At 36.8% G+C, this 14,460-nt stretch overlaps 1 protein-coding gene and 1 long non-coding RNA gene across 3 annotated transcripts in view; both read left to right on the top strand.

The window, feature by feature from the left end:
- MEGF9 (multiple EGF like domains 9) overlaps window positions 1-14,460 on the top strand; it is a 109,028-nt gene that overhangs the window by 12,808 nt on the left and 81,760 nt on the right. The window lies entirely within an intron of this gene.
- On the top strand, window positions 5,208-11,579 carry LOC116532367. Its single transcript, XR_004260841.1, has 2 exons — window positions 5,208-10,657; window positions 10,974-11,579. It is a non-coding gene; the product is annotated as an uncharacterized LOC116532367 (long non-coding RNA).

Raw genomic sequence — 14,460 nt, 5'->3', positions numbered from 1 at the left:
TATTAGATTTTTATAATTTATTTTTTAATAATCTAGTGCTTTTACTTGATATATATGAACAAAAGGAAGAGATTAGAAGTAGTAGCATTGTTAACTGCAAGGAGAATATAATATTTCCTATTCCCTTTTAATTTTGAATTTTTTTTTTTTTTTTTTGAGACAGGGTCACACTGTCACCAAGGCTGGAGTGACATGATTATGGCTCGCTGTAGCCTTGACCTCCTGGGTTCAAGTGATCCTCCCATCTCAGCCTCTCAAGTAGCTGGTACTACAGGCATGTGGCACCATGTCCGGCTAACTTTTTTAAACATTAATTTTTTTTTTTTGGTAGAGACAGGGTTTTACTATGTTGCATAGGCTGGTCTCGAATTCTTGGGCTCAAGTGATCCGCTCACCTCAGCCTCCCAAAGTGTTGAGATTACAGGCTTGAGCCACTGTGCCTGGACTGGAAATGGTCTTTAAAGATGAAATTTCTTTAAAAAATATTCTAGGAAAAGTATAGATGTTATTCATTCTGAAGGCAACTGGATAACTTGAATAGTTTTTTAGATTCTCTTCAGTCCTGTTAATCATCATAGGGATTGGGAAGGGCTGTTGGAAATAATGGGGGGAAAGGACTTGCATTCCAATATATTTATCCTGTTTTATTTGTTTATTGAGGCTTGATGGGAGGAAGGCATTGGGCTTTTTCTGCTGTAGATTTTTAATGTGGTTTTATATTTATTGTAATTCTAGAGTGTGTTTTATCAGTTCTATATGAATAGCACCAATGGTATAGTCCCACCATCTATTGATGTTGTGTGGGTTAATGAATAGTTATAAAGTGTACCAAAAACTGAAAGCAATCTAGCTGTTGGGTATTTTATACTAAATTGTTGGCATATTGCCTACAAACCTATCCTGTTCAACTGGTTTTAGTTTTTAAGTTAGTTTGTTGCTTCAACTTGGCCACAAAGGCAGGGCTGAATGGTCCAGCTAATCAGTGGAATGGAAGTCAGAAGAACTAAATTCCAATCTTGCTATTCACTTTTTGGGTTATTGACACATTTTTTTGATGACTCTGTGACTTAGTTTCCCTGACTATAAAATGAAACTTACTTCCAGACTCCCAAGGTTTTTGAGAAGTTAACATATGTTAACTACCTTGGGCTTTCTCAGACACAAAGCCTTTATAGAATTCATGCTGTTTTCTTATATTCTTTCCAGATTATGTGGTTTATATTAGCATAAAATGTAATGTGACCAAGATAGCTTTGATTAAACACAACAAAGAAATAAACACATGCATTTATATATGGCTTCTTTACACAAAATATAATTTTATGCTGTTTTGTAGTTGACATATTTGTATAATTTAACAATTATACCATGATATTTTCCAAAGGTTTGGGATCCTTTAGTATTATTTTTCTTCCCCTCTACCTTGAGAAAACAAAATAATCTTTATCTCATATTAAACTCACAACATATATAAGTTATGCTTTATATGTTATTATTTTTGGTTGATCTGTTTAGGATGGATTCTACTCACTTTTTTTTAAGAAACAGGGGCTCACTCTTTTTCCCAGGTTGGAGTGCAGTAGTGTGATTGTAGCTCACTGCAGCCTCGAACTCCTGGGCTCAGGTGATCCTCCCATATCAGCCTCCTGAGTATTTGGGACCACAGGCATGTACCACCATGCTCAGCTAATTAAAAAAAAATTGTAGACATGTGGTCTTGCTATATTGCCCAGGCTGGTATTAAACTCCTGGGTTCAAGAAGTCTTCTTACCACAGCCTCACAAAGTATTGACATTACAAGTGTGAGCCACTGCACCTGGCAAATTTTTTTACAGTTATAAAAATAATCTATGTTCATTGCAGAAAACATAAAGAAGGGTAAAAACAAAACATGAACCCAGAGATAACTAAAGTAACTATTTAGTGGTAACTGTGAAATTTTTTTACATCAATATTTTAACTCCCTCCCTGCCATTGAGATAATTCTGTATGGAAGTATTGCTTTAAAACTGTTCTTTAACATATTTCAGACATTTTAATGTTTTGAAGTGAGGCACCTTTCAAATGGAAATGAAAGTGTGAAAGTAGTACTGTTGGTACTATTACTGTTATTTAAATTATCAAACTTTAAGTGTCTACCATGTTTAATTTACTATATTAGATGCCTCCTAATAGAGAAAAAAGCTACCCCATAAAGCTTTTTTAAAATCACTGATTGAGTTTAATATTTTATTACTGTATGTATTACTTCATTTCTTACAGTAATAAATGAGATCACTTTATTATGAAAACAGAGGTGCAAGTAGGATTTAACACTTTTCTGAAGACAAATATGAGAGATCAAAATGCAAAAAAAATCCACCACATTTAAATTATTTGTCATGTCACCAAAAAGAATGTAAATCTATTTTGGGTAGTGATCTAAGATTCCATATGATGCTTTACTTGAGACTTGGTACTTCCTGGCAGAACCAAGCCAGTGACTGTGTTTCTTATGTCTGCTCCAGCAGAAGCATGATTTGTCATTGGTTCACGTGGTCCTTGAAAGCCAAAAGCAGTCTGGAAAAAAGCCAGGCATTTGGTATTTTTCAATACTGTGGTGAGAGAAGACAAGGTGCCCATCTGCCTGGCTTGTACATTGCCAAAAAGACCTAGGTGCTATCCTAAAGAATATACCAGAGAATGACTCTGGCCTTTAGGAAACTAGTTAATGATTACTCTTCTCTGAATTTTGAACTTTGAAATCCAAGCAGTAGTGAATCATAGTGTTATTGAGAGAGGATTAAATTGATCAATGTATGTAAAACACTTAATTCAGTAGTGCTTAACAATCAGTACATATATTAATCAGCACATAGTAAACACTCAAAACAATTTTTGAAAAACAGGGATTTTTCAAAGACAGCAGTGAGAAACAGCAGTGAAAACTTTGTTAATTCTAGATTAATTAATTTGCCAACTTTCTTGATATAATCCGTAGACTGGTAACACATTGGTAATCAGAAAGACTTGCATATTGTCACAAATCATCTCTGTAATAGGTGGTTCTAAGGTGCAGGGTAGGAACAATATGCTTGAAGCAAAGGCTACCTCCTACTTTTCCAGAATGGCCCAGGTGAAGCTAGAATTATGCCGTGTCATGTTGCTAGATACAACAGTAATGGTACTGCTTAGAACTGGACTAAATGGAAGAGATTTTAAAAAGGTAAATGCAAAGATGGTAATCCCCGAACCAGCCATTGTCCAGTTCTGGTAGGTATTTACTCCTTGGGATCTTATGTAGGCATCAGGCCCTAGCTATAAATGACCTAGTAAAGTGAAAATAAAATTGGGCTTATAGAAAGATGTGACCACTCAATTTTATGTTGATAGCACATTGATATTTTTGAAAGCATGCCAAATACAACAAGTCACATAACTTTCCTGGGCCTCTATACTATCTCCTGTAACATGAGTATATTAGTAACCTACCAAATAAGGTTCTTGGGTATTGGGCCTAGAATTTAAAACTAGCCCTCTGACTCAAATCTGTGCTCCTTTTTTTCTTTTGACTAAACTGTGCTGCCTTGCCAAAGCAGATGGGAGTAGCAAAAAATGAAATGAAGCATTTAGTAGCTACAGAGCACATTTTGGGTTCTGTTCTGTTCTTTTTTTTTTCTCTTCCGCTATCCTCCCCCAGAAAACTCATACATTTTCTCTCTCAGCACTGGTTCTGAGATGTACACAGTGATCCAGTTTTGCTTTCAGTAGTTACTGTGAAATCAAAATTAGATCAAAGAGTGTTTCTTGAAGGCAGATATGAATGTAGGTTGGAGGCTGGGAGAGGAGATAATGGTGGAAATTAAATGAGGGTAAGCAGGTAGAAAAGCATGGCAAATGTATAACCAAGTCAATTCTAAGCAAAAAGAACAAAGCTGGAAGCATCACACTACCTGACTTTGAACTATACTACAAGGCTACAGTAATTAAAACAGCATGGTACTGTTTTAAAAACAGAGATATAGACCAATGGAACAGAACAGAGGCCTCGGGGGCAACACCACACATCTACAACCATCTGATCTTTGACAAACCTGACAAAAACAAGCAATGGGGAAATGATTCCCTATTTAATAGATGATGTCGGGAAAACTGGCTAGCCATGTGCAGAAAGTAGAAACTGGACCCCTTCCTGACACCATACACTAAAATTAACTACAGATGGATTAAAGACTTAAACATAAGACCTAACACCATAAAAACCATTCAGGACATAGGCATAGGCAAGGACTTCATGACTAAAACACCAAAAGCATTGGCAACAAAAGCCAAAATAGACACATGGGATCCAGAGCTTCTGCACAGCAAAAGAAACAATCATTGGAGTGAACTGGCTACCAACAGAATGGGAAAAAAATTTTTGCAATTTACCCACCTGACAAAGGGCTAATATCCAGAATCTACAAAGAACTAAAACAGATTTACAAGAAAAAAACAAACCCATTCAAAAGTGGGCAAAGGACATGAACAGACACTTTTCAAAAGAAGACATATATGAGGCAAACAAACATATGAAAAAATGCTTATCACCTCTGGTCATTAGACAAATGCAAATCAAAAACCACATTGAGATACCATCTCATGCCAGTTAGAATGGTGATCATTAAAAAAATCTGCAGACATAGATGCTGGAGAGGATGTGGAGAAATAGGAACACTTTTACACTGTTGGTGGGAGTGTAAATTAGTTCAACCATTGTGGAAGACAGTGTGGCGATTCCTTAAGGACCTAGAAATAGAAATTCCATTTGACCCAGCAATCCTATTACTGGGTATATATCCAAAGGATTATGAATCATTCTATTGTAAATACACATGCACACGTATGTTCATTGTGGCACTGCTTACAATAGCAAATACCTGGAACCAACCCAAATGCTCATCGATGATAGACTACACAAGGGAAATTTGGCACATATCCACCATGGAATACCATGCAGCCATAAAAAACGATGAGTTCGTGTCCTTTGTAGGGACATGGATGAATCTGGAAACCATAATTCTCAGCAAACTGACACAAGAACAGAAAATCAAACACCACATGTTCTAACTCATAGGCGGGTGTTGAACAATGAGAACACATGGACACAGGGAGGGGAGCATCACACACTGGGGTCAGTTGTGGGGACAAGGGGAGGGACAGTGGGGGGTAGCGAGTTAGGGAGGGATAACATGGGGAGAAATGCCAGATGTAGGTGATGTAGGGATGGAGGCAGCAAACCACATTGCCATGGGTGTACCTATGCAAAAATCTTGCATGTTCTGCACATGTACCCCAGAACCTAAACTGCAATTATATGTATGGATAAAGAAAAGCATGGCAATGTAAAGCAGGACTGAATAGTAACTATGTGATTGTCTATTTAGCACAAAGAGGATTGGTGCTAACAAGAGACAGTGTAATGCTTATTAGCATTTAGTAAGTAATACCACATACTGTGAAATGGTAGTATTGATTGTTTTTGACTTGACAATAAAACCTTTTATCTTTAACCTAATATGGACTCTAGACCAAGATGCTAATTCGTAATACTATTTTGTAAAAAAAAAATAGATGACATTTGATTATGTAAAAGTCATAGAATAAGCTTGGCGCAGTAGCTCACACCTGTAATCCCAACACTTTGGGACGCTGAGAGGGCCAGATCACTTGAGCCCAGGAGTTGGAGACCAGCCTGGAATACAGGATGAAAACTCTTCTCTGCAATAAATACAAATACTAGCGGGGTATAGTGGCTTACGCCCAGGGGGCAGAGGTTGCAGTGAGCCAAGATCGTCCCACTGCACTCCTACCTGGGTAACAGAGTGAGACCCTGTCTCCAAAAAAAAAAGGAAAGAAAGGTCATAGAATATCAGACTTGCAAATGTGATTCATACTCTGCCAGTCATTTCAGGGTACATTTTCCTTCCCCATTTTGTAGACTTTGCTCCTTACTCAAAGGTTGGTTGTTTCTCAGATCAGACAAAGGAGCAGCTGTTATTTAACTATAGACCCAGCTTCATCTGATCGAGTTGCAAAACATATTGACAGATGATATGCAAAGTTTTGGAGGATTTATGTTTATTAGAAAGAATGTAATAGCTTCAGTTTGTATGGTATCTGAACTGAACGATAACAATATTATTATATCCTACAGGTACATAAGTACAGTGGCCAGATCATACTATATAACTATATAGTATATAGTATAGATGTGGAGAATACATATATAATGCAAAACCTAATCCTATTTGCCTAGTTAATAATTTAATATACTATTTATATTTCACTATAATTCTCCCATTACTCACTATTAAAGTGAGCCCAGCCCATAAAGCTCGAGTTCTTTGGAAAGATATAAAATTTCAAGATGTCAGCTATCCTCATTTCCTGTACTCCTCCCCTTGTGTTTTAAACTCTAGCAGAATCACATGACATATATTTTCCTCCAAATACTATGCTTATTTTCATCATCATTATTAATAATAAAGCAATCATCTGTGAAGGTGTCAGATACTAAGAGTGTTAAATGAATTTCCATGGCTGCATTTAATTCTCAAAAGAACCTAATAAGAAGTATGTATTATCCCTACTCTACCAAAGAGGAATTGAGATTTTGAGAGTTTAAATACACAAAGCAGGGTTTCATAGCTAGTACAATGTAGAACCTTAATTCAAATCCAGATATGTTTAGCTTTAGAGCTGCCTCTCCTAATCACTAAGTTAACTAGACTCTCCTTATTTTGCATATGCTGTTCCCTCTACCTGGGATGCCCTTCTCTTCAATTTTAATAGGGGTCTTAATTCTAAGCAACAAAAATCATTTATTGATTTAATCAGAATTGAATTTATTAAAAGGATATTGAGGAGTTCACAGAATCTCCAGGGGTACCAAATTCAGGCCATGGAGTTATAGTCAATTGTGTCCATAGATTGTGTGCCACTGACATCACCACTAGCACTACTAACCTTGGGTCATAGATGTAATAACAAGTGCTACTGCCACTTGTCATACTGCATCCATTTCTCTTTGCCACCAGAGAGAGGGCCTCCAGTTCATTCCTTTGGATCATTAGTTTCTAATTTCAAGCCAGGTAAAGGTGCATCTGATTGTTGGAACCTCAATGACCAGCCCATGCTCTGGCTGCAGGGGAGGCCAGGAAAACAAGAATCAAACATTATGAACCTATGTGATGGTGTATCAAGGTTTAAAATATGGAGAATTCCTTCAAATAAGAAGGGATTCTGAGAATAGTGAGAAATTATATTATACTAGGCTGCCAAAAAGAATGACACATGTCTACCACAGCCTTTCTTTGACTACCTGCAAACTTATTTGTCCTTTAAAAACATCCATGCAGCCTCCTATTATAACTTATACTTTCTAATACTGCATAGTTTTTGATGGCTTGCTTTTTATGGACTCTTAAGTATTACTTGTCTATGTAACTGACTCCTCTCTACCTTTTCTCAAGTAGCTTGTAGCCTCTTATTGATGTTGGTACTCCCTAACATCTACTCAGGATAGTGTTCAGTATGTAGTAAATACTAAGTAAATGGTTGAACAGCATTGGTGCATAAATTGTCCCTACTCACCATCAGTACTAGAATGTCAGGTCCATAAGAGGCAGGGGTTTTTGTCTTTGTCTGTCTCTCTCTCTCTCTCTTTTAACCACCATATGGCCAGCACCTAGATTAATTCCTAGCATGTGGTAAGTCTGTGGTAAATATTTGTTAAATATTTGCTAAATAAGTAAATACTCCTAAATAGTATATTATTTATCTATCTCTGGGAATAAGGCCTTTAAATGTGAATGGGAAACTCAAAGCACCATATTATAATTTACAACTAGACCACAAACAGTGATGACAGAAACTGCCTTATTCATCTTTAGTTACCTCTTCTTTCTATCCAGAAACATAAAAGGCAATTTGAAATTCTTTCCTAGACCTACTGTGATAGTTACTAGCCACAAAAATTGCCTGAAGTACCTACCATATACCTACTAAACATGAAACCTTTTTGGTCTCCTTTTATGTATAACGAGTTGTATCCTGAGATTGCATCTACTGTGGGAAGAAGAGGCTGTTGGACAAACTGTCTTGTACTTATGTTTAAAAAAGTATAATAACCTAGGGCAGTAGCATTTCACTTTGAAGAAATGAAGAAATGGAGGTCCTTAATTGTGAAATGATTCGTATGAATGTAAAACACTTAGAATTCCTGGCGTAAATTGGCCTTCTAAATGTTAGCTGTACTTTTTATTGTACAGTACATTGAAAACAGTCCTTCAGACTTTTTACTTAACTGCTCCCAAACCTTTTAAATTCTTCATTACCTCTAATCCTCTCAATTCTGATGATAAGCAGTGTTACCCTACTTTACAAATAAAAAACCTGAATCTGAGATGAGGTTAAGTTGTTTGCTCAGTGGTCACACAGCTGAGAAGTCCTAGTTAGCTGGGATTCAAACCCAGACCTATCTTATTTTTGAAACTCTTTCTAGCATGGCAAAATAACATGCTAAATGTAGGTTGAATTTAGTTGTGTTCTACTATATCCTTCTATCCACTGTTAGATTTAATGCATCTTTTGCCCCTGCCACCTTTACTTCTCTTTTCTGATTTGTAATCTGTTTACTACTCTCTTCAGTTTATCTCCTGGTTCTTTGGAGTAGAAAGTAAGCATTTTGCCCAGAAGAACAAAGCACATCCTCACATAGTACTCTGTCCATTTTACTTTTCCCTCTATTTTTTCCTTAGCCTGATTGATTTGTACAGTGGATTGGTTTCCAGAGAAGAAGACCTTGGTATATGTTATGAGTCAGATGAGTAAACCTATACATTACCCAGGATGAGATTTACGGGCTAATAGCATATATCCCCAAACTAAGAGTCATTTTAGCCAGTGTAAAAGATGAAATACAACTTGGTTAGAAATAAGGACAATAGCAAATAATGGTATTGAGTTGCTACAAACGCTTTGCAACCTAGTGATGTACTTTTATGTGTATTAATTACTTTTAACTTGTGCATAATACTGAAAAATTCCAAATGGATTCCAGACATTTATTGCCAACAAAAAAGTTTACTTAAACTTGCTGTTTTAGAGAATTATTTTTCTTAGCATATGTTCTTTCTTGTTAATAGCAAGCCTTTTAACAGTTACCAGAATGTAAGCATTTCTTAAGTTGATGATCTTTTGTAATAGAGCACTTATTTAGAAATATACACACTTAAAAATTAGTGATTAAACAGTCTTCAGGGACTAAAGCCACAAGTAGGAGGATGCTGTTGCTTTCTGTTTCCTTATTGCCTAACCAATCTGCAACGGTATCATCCTCATTTTCCTTCTTCTTCTTTTTTTTTCTTTGCTTTTTGTTAACCAGACAAGAGTTCAGATCCTCTTTATTTTTTTCTTGCCATGCTCATATTAGTCTTTAACAATGCCTCACTAAGATGTTTCTGTTTGACTTTACATTCACTTTTATTTAGGTAATAAATAAAAAGGTGTGCTTTTGTTAATAAGTTTACACTGGGCTTTCCCTTGTGCAAAATAAGGTTCTTTTACATTCATCAGAGCTTTGTTAATCACCCACTCTGCACCTAGCTGCGCTAGATAGATACTGGAAAGACAAATAAGACCTGGTTTCTGTCACTGAGAACATAGGGAAGGATGTGGAAAATTAAATTAGACTACAGAATGGTAAGTTCTATCATGTACTACAGAAGCAAAGAGAGGACTCCTCACCCAGACTTTTAGGGAATAAAGGACAATGTCAGGAAAGGCTTTCTAGAGGAAGTTTTCTCTGAGCTGAGTCTTGAGAACAAATAGGAATTATTTAGGTAGAAGAGTGGGAGGACACTCTAGGAAAAGGGAGCAGCAGCCTGTGAGAAAGTACAGAGGTAAAAGAGCAGATACATGGCCCATTTAGGGAACTGAAGTCCTGAGTGGCTTGAGTAGGGGAGGAAAAGTTACATGAGGGTGGAACAGGGAATGAAGAGATTTGAGGCTGGGCTGGTCCAAAGTTGTCAAATCATGACGTACTTTCCGTGTTATCCTCAGAAATTTATTCTAAAAGCCATGAAGAAGTATATAAGCCAGGAAGTGACATAGTGAGATTTATGTTTGGAAAGATCAGTCTAGAAACTGCAGCTTACTTCTATAAGTGTAAATGATCCTCAGCAAATACAATTAGAGGACACTCTTTGTCTCTTTAAATCTTTGCTATCATTAATTTTGGATTAAATGCTAAGATAACATAATAATTTATGAATTAGTTTCCTGTCTTCTGTTATTAAGCAAACATTTGAAACCTATTTTGCTTGTTGGTATAACTCATAGACTTAGATAACTAAAATAGAGACTTGACAAAGCTACCAATTTGTTCTGGACCTCTTGATGGATCTGGTGTTAGGATAAACAAACACAAGGGCCTTCTGTGTGCCAGGTACTGTTCTAGGAACTGAAGAGAGAAAGGCGAATGGCTTAGGCATTCACAATCTAGTGGAGAGACAGATTCATACACAAATGCAAGTGCTGTAGAATAATTATGTATTAGATGACCTTATGTACATTTTCACTTTCAGTCCTTACCTTAAACTTAACGAAGTACGGATGAGGAAACCGAAGATAAGAGGTATTTAACTGGCCGGGCGCGGTGGCTCAAGCCTGTAATCCCAGCAATTTGGGAGGCCGAGGCGGGTGGATCACGAGGTCAAGAGATTGAGACCATCCTGGTCAACATGGTGAAACCCCGTCTCTACTAAAAATACAAAAAATTAGCTGGGCATGGTGGTGTGTGCCTGTAATCCCAGCTACTCAGGAGGCTGAGGCAGGAGAATTGCCTGAACCCAGGAGGCGGAGGTTGCGATGAGCCGAGATCGCGCCATTGCACTCCAGCCTGGGTAACATGAGTGAAACTCCGTCTCAAAAAAAAAAAAAAAAAAAAAGAGGTATTTAACTTACTCAAGTTCATCTAATAATGAGTGGTAAATAGCCACAATTCAGTATCTGAAGTACCTAACTCAATTTTTTCCCTACCATATTATACTGCTTCTCCTGACAAGGCAATGCATATATATTTTTGAGCCTGAAGTAGTATTCTTCCTCTCTTTTCTTAATTCTTTGTAATGCTACCCAAACTAGTAATGTTGAGCCTTGAAGTATCCAGTCGTTGGTTAAAAGTGCAGGCTCTGGCAGTCAGATTGTCTGGATTCCAACCCCAGCTCCATCACTTACTCCCTGTCAGTCTACATCATAGAATTGTGAGATAATGTCAGTAAAGCACTTACAAAAGTGAAAGCACAGGGAAAGAATTCGATTGATGTTACTTAAAATTGTCATTGGAATAGCAATTCATCTACTTTCCAAACATTCAGGGAATTTTGATAAAATGTGTTTAAACTATCCAATTTAATTTAATTTAATCTTGGTGAGGAGCTTTTGCCTACCTTGCATATTTGAAATCTTACTTCTTGTTCAGGGCATCAGTGACCTGTGGCAAAGATGCCACCAAAAAAAAAAAAAAAGAAAAAAATTAGGAAAATATGCCTGTGAGAGTAACATAAAGATACTTAAAAACTTTTTTATTGTGGAAAATTTTCAACATCTACCAAAATTAGCAGAGTGGGGTTATGACCTTTCTCATACCTCTCACCCACCTGGACAACCAACTATCACTCCATGGCCAATCCTGCCTCATCCGCACCCCTATCCATTTATGTTGCTAATGCTAAATCTAGAGACTTGATTGATTGACTGATCATTTTTTGAGATAAGTAATGAAAAATGGTGGCTTTTGTTGTTATTATTTCAGGCATTGTTAAATACCTAGTAACCCAACGAGGATGAAAACCGGCAACATAAGTTCTCCTGGAATTGTGTGGGTAGGGTAGGATACAGATTATTACCCAGGTTTTACATGTGAAGAAACTATCACTCAAGAAATGGTTGTCAGTTATCATATTAGCTGCAAACAACTTGTGCTAAAATTTGTCATTGGAACCATGCTCATTCCATAAATATGTATTGAGTTCAAGAAACTATTTATATTTCCTTTTAAATGTCCAGGGCCCACATTATTTTTATAACAAGGGTATTTTTATTTTGATCACCTAATTTCTTCTGTCTTTTGTTATGTTAGAATTTTAAGTACTTCCCTCCTCCTCTGTCCTATCCTAATTTTTAGCTAGTGGACTGACGTTAGGGATAATACAGAGGAAATTTTGGTCTCCAGCAAAGGGTCAGTTGCAACTATGAAAACAACTCAGGCAAATAGTCTATTGATAGTAGAACTTTTCATTATAAAAAGTTCTTTTCAAATTCCAGGATATTGGTTGCTTGGTCACTGAAGAGTCTGTACTACCATTCAATAGCACCCTGGGTGTCTGAGCAGACCTGGTTAGGAATGTACTGCTCATTTTGAATGAAATAAATAAAAAGGATAGAGAAGCAGCCCCAAGCATTGCCAAACATTTTACATCTCATGTATCGTTGATACAAAACATTAGTCTGTTAAAGTATACCCTAAAATGCAAATAGTTTTCATCTTTGACTATAGCCACATATCTTTTAATATACACACACAGACTGACCCCAGGGCATTGATGAAAGTTCATTGCTTTCCTGGTCTCTGGTTGAGTAAAGTTGTTTTAATATGTCAGGTTTGGTTTTGTCAGTAAAATACCCCAGTGTACCTACCTTCTTTATTCCCATTCTTTAATTTTTAAGTCCTCGGACTTCATAATTTCCCCAAAGTTTTGTATATCATTCCCTCAACAGCAGAAGTGTAATGCTTGATGAAGTATGACTTTGATATTAGTTCAGTATCTGGAATATTTATTCCCCTGAGCTTTCTAACTGAGGGAGCCCAGCATGAACTCCTACTTTGGAAAATATCTGAGTGGGCAGACCCATTTGCCACATTACCCTCATTGTTTGTCTTTGTTTATTCAGCTGAAAAGCAAGTACTTGCCTCTTATAGAGCCAGTCATGAATCTTAGAGTCTCAGAAGCTGTTAAAATGGGGAGAAAAATTGTTATGGGAAGGGAGAGGATGAAAATTTCTATCAGATATTGACATAATGTGCAAGTAAAGGTGCTCTCTTAGAGAAGAGGATAATGACTTTAGGTAGTTATAAAGCACAACTCTGGCAACATTTTTATGGGCCTATTTTATTAGGGTCTTTGATTTTTATGCAATTTTCCTACCCTTTGAGTAAGACACAATGATAATTCATTGGCACATATGATTCGTTTTTACAATAGGGAAGAACCTAGGCTTTTAGAATATGAGCGTACCATCTGGCACAGGTAATGATAAATATCCTGTGGTCCTAATAACATGCACATACATGCTCTTGGCATTTAGTTTTCTGGCTATCTTCATGTCTCAATTGGATTATTTTAGCAGGCTGCTAAAAAGTCTCTTTGAGTTAATTCTTTCCCCAGCCTGTTTTCACACCGTAGCCAGAATTATGTTTTTAAGATGTAGATCTGATTATTCCTTCTCTCTTGTGTAAAATTCTTCCATGGCTATCCAATTCCTCTTAGGAAAGCCCTTCACCTGTCACCACTTCTGACCTTCTGTTCTATGTGCCAGCCACAATGCACTTTTTCCAGTTCTCTAGAGGACTATGCTTTCTCTTGCCTCCATGTTGTTACACATGCTGCTCCTTGCCTTGGCTTAGCTATACCTCCTCATTCTTCATGTCCAAGCTTAGATATTTCTTCCTCTAGAAAGTCAGGATTAGGTGGTTCTCCATGTACAAACATATGTACCATAACATTCTATTCATATTTCTATTTTATTATCACACGATATTGTTTCTTTGTTTTTCTCACTGCTTATAAGACATTAAGCTGTATGAGGACAATGTCCGTGTCTGTCTTTCTTGTTGTATCTCCAGCACCTGGAGATATGTTGTACCAGAATTTGTCTGTATTTGTTGATAATCGAACCAGTGATTCATGTGCTTTCCTGGGAATCTTTTCTATAGAAACCTCAGAGAAGAATTACCGTTCTCTGGTTTTGTGCTCTTCATATTTTTCTTCCTGTCTTCTATTCATACTCATTCAGTTATCAACAGAACATTGCTTTGAACCTTTTAAACCTCTATACCTTGCCCAGAAGCATGTGTAAAGAATTTGTAAAATGAAAAACTCCTGCATATACTTACCATATGGTTCCTTTGTCCATCCTATCTGAAATTGCACTCCCATAGCACACATGTAGTTACTTCCCACCTTCACCTTCCCCATCTTCCTTTCTTGCTATTTTTCCTCCTTAGCATTTACCTCCTAACATACTAGATATTTAACTTATTTAAGCAACTAATTGTATGTCTACTTTCTAAGATGTAAGGTCCATGAGGGCTTTGGCCTGTTTTGTTTACTGCCACATCCCTAACATCTGAAATAATGTTTATCATGTATATTTTTG

Source organism: Sapajus apella, unplaced genomic scaffold, assembly GCF_009761245.1.
Source record: "Sapajus apella isolate SASKATOON/1434 unplaced genomic scaffold, GSC_monkey_1.0 scaffold76, whole genome shotgun sequence".
NCBI lineage: Eukaryota > Metazoa > Chordata > Mammalia > Primates > Cebidae > Sapajus > Sapajus apella.
The sequence above is the reverse complement of the archived record's forward strand: the minus strand, read 5'-3'. Positions and strand labels throughout refer to the sequence as shown.